Source organism: Somniosus microcephalus, chromosome 6, assembly GCF_052327205.1.
Source record: "Somniosus microcephalus isolate GS21.2 chromosome 6, FLI_Smic_1.0, whole genome shotgun sequence".
Taxonomy (NCBI): Eukaryota; Metazoa; Chordata; class Chondrichthyes; order Squaliformes; family Somniosidae; genus Somniosus; species Somniosus microcephalus.
In genome coordinates, this window is record NC_140992.1 from 37,115,350 (window position 1) to 37,118,717 (window position 3,368).

Here is a 3,368-nt window from a genome sequence, read left to right on the forward strand (position 1 = left end):
CCTGTAGCTGTGTTTTATTTATTTCAAGTTCATATTGGCAATCAGGGTTTGGGCCAAATTTCCACACCAGGCTCTTCTGGTTAGCTGCTGGCACAAAAATAGCCAATATTTTCTGCGGTCAGTTCATTTGAATAATTATTCATAGCTGCTAGTGTAGCTTTGGAAGCTGCCTAATGGAGGATACTTCGGCCGTGATTTCCCCAACCTCGGCGGATCCGGTGTGGCCGGGGTCGGTGGCGGGTTGCAACCCCGCTGCTGGCTCCAGCCCGCTGTCCAAAGTGATTTTACATTGATTGGGCTTGTTAAGCCCTCCCAGCGCATTTGCTGGCCAATTGAAGGAAGCGGGTCTGATGACGTCACTTGATGACGCGTCATCAACCAGTTTCCTTAAAGGGACCATGTGCAAATTGATTTTGACAGTTGTGCTGTCAGTGTTCTGCAGCATTGAGGTGCTGCAAACACTGACAATCACAGCACAAAGGTGCACGGCTGCACGCAGGCTCTCCGATAACTCCCTCCGTATGCTTATGGAGGGAGTCACAGCATGCAGGGAGGTTCCCTTCCCTTCCCATGGGCAGAAGAGACCTCCCCAGGAGATCAACGCAGCCTGATTGCACATTGCACAGGAGGACACAAGCAGGGATGTCATTAGGAGGACCAGGCTGCAGTGGCGTAAACCTTTCAATGATCTCAGTAGATCATGAAACGTTACTACAAAGCCACACTCAACCTTATCCTGCTGTGCCACTCATCACATCCCCATCACTCTGCCTTCCCTACCCTACCCTACTCCTGCACATCCTTACATCAACTTACCTTGCACCTCCACCCATTCCTCTCTATCTACATTATCACTTCCCCATCTCACTAGCCACCCCTCACACTCACCCTCATCCTAGTCCAATCATACCAACTAACAAAACACAAGGGTAGGCACTTGGGTGTTTTAGCCAATGTTCATGTGAAATTTCTGTTAATGTGCTGTCAAACATTGAAATCTTTACTTTCAACACTTTGCGTTCTTGGACAGATTTGTGTGAGCCTTTGGAAGTGTCTTAGTGAGTTGCAGTGAATGGTGAGACATAACGGTATCCCCCACAATGGCGATGAGTGTGAAAGAAATGGCATGGGCATTGTAGGGATGCGTTATGGTGTTGGCGCATCATGTGGCAGCCAGGGTGTACAGCGTCAAGTGAAGTAAATCTGGCTATGGTGAGGCCATCCCTGGCCTCCCGGGCAGCAATGCGGTTGGGTGCTGGTTGGTGCATCAGTTGATTGTGGAGAAGTTTGGTGTTGTTGTTGGTGCTGCTGGTGTGCCTGGTGCTGCTGGTGTTGGGGCTGATCGTGGTGGGATTTTGAGGACCAAGGTGGGATAGTTTCAAGGGCACTGATGCTGATGTAATAGATGGCAGGTGAAGTTGAAATGACAGAAGCGATCTGTCAATGGTAAGAGAGGTTGTTTCAATGAGGTGACAATGGATGCAGAGTTTACTCCAAACACTTGCGATCTGCATAAAGCTCAACTTGTCTTCCAAATGCAGTAAGCAACAGCTTCTGGCCTTAGAAAGTGAAAAGCTATGAGATAGGAGCTTTTATAGCACACTTGCAGCTGTCAAGTAAAGATATGATTTCATGGTAACACAACTCCCGACCTGCTGAGCTGACGTGATCCCCAAGCAGTGTGGAACCCGTGGGCGACCTCGCAAAATTGAAAGGTGAGCTCAAAATAGTTTTGAAGTGCCTGTTAACAAGCTCTTAATCACATAAATTGCCTCCCCCGCTGCTTGGTGTTGGGTCTGTTCAGCGATGACAGACCTGACATCTGGGAAACTAGCGTGGCGGCGAGTTGACAGTGGCTTCCCTACCCGCTGTCAAGGCGCGCATGGTGGTGGGTTGTCGGGGGTTGCGGGCGGTGGTAGGTGATGTTGGGGAAGGCCAGAGTTTTTTTTGTGGGCTCAAAGGGAACATGACTACTTTTCTTGGGACCACAAAAATTAAAACTCAAAGGGGGAGAAATTCGGTTGGTTGTGCCACCTATTAGCGCCTAAAGATGCCGAGAAGTGGGGCGCTAACCAACTAGCGCCCGGGCGCAGCGATTCTTGCGCCTCCTCCCATATTGAGTGGACATTTAGCGCCGGCGCTAAATTTTAGCGCCCGCTCACGGGCGCAGGCAAATCATGACGTCATTTCAGTGTGCAACGCCTTTTGGGTGCCCCGGACCAGAAATTCAGTGGCGTCCCCCTCCGTTCTGCCTGGCGCTAATAAGGACAGCTTACTTGGAGCGCTCCCCAGCCACTCTCGGGCTGGGGGGGGGGCGCTATTTAAGGGAGACTGCTGTGGTTTAAAAGCGGCAGCCATTTCTGGAGCACAACTTCTTCCAGAGTTACAGAGAGTTGCTGAGCTGCACACTGAGAGCCCTTTCACCACTGAGCCAGTGCTGGCAGCAGAACTTCAGCCTTCTGACCATCTCCTTGCTGTTGGTGAGCTTTTCAAAGGGGGAAACTTTCTGTGCGCACTTATTATGGGGGCTGCATTGGAGGCGAATGTCCTGCTGCTGAATCATCTGGAAAGGGCACAGAGACGCAGGGAGAGAGGGGCAGGCATGGCCAGATGGAGGAGGGACAACAGACGTCGCCACAGGAGACCGTACGCTGCCAGGGTTTTCTGACAGCAGTTCTCATACATGAACATGTCGGAGGGGCAGTGTATTAGAAGGCTGCGCTTTAGAAAGGAGGTGGTGACTGAGCTGTGCCACCTGCTTCAGCCAGATCTGCAGCCTCAGCTAAGATGCAGGACATCTCTGTCGGTGGCTGCGAAGATCACTGTTGCCCTTAACTTCTACGCAAGCGGCTCCTTTCAGGGCGCAACTGGGGACATAGCCAACATCTCGCAGTTTGCGGTGCATTGCTGCATCCGTCAAGTGACTGATGCCCTGTATAAAAGGAGGCGGCAGTACATCTCCTTCCCAATGACCCCGGACAAGCAGCGGGAGCGCGCAGAGGGCTTTGCAGCAATAGCGGACTTCCCCATGGTGCAGGGTGCCATTGACTGCATGCATGTGGCTTTGCGGGCGCCTGTAGAGAATGCGGAGGAGTTCCGCAACCGCAAGGGGTTCCATTCCTTGAATGTCCAGCTGCTCTGTGACCACCGACAGCTGATCCTCGCAGTGAATGCTCAGTTCTCAGGAAGCAGCCACGACGCCTTCATCCTGCGCCAGACTTCTGTTGCAGACCTTTTTGAGGCCCCGGCTCACCCAGGAGGCTGGCTTCTCAGGGACAAGGGCTATCCTCTGTGCACCTGGCTGATGACCCCGCTCCGTTCGCCCAGCACCCCTGCTGAAGAACGCTACAATGCGAGCCATCAGGCGA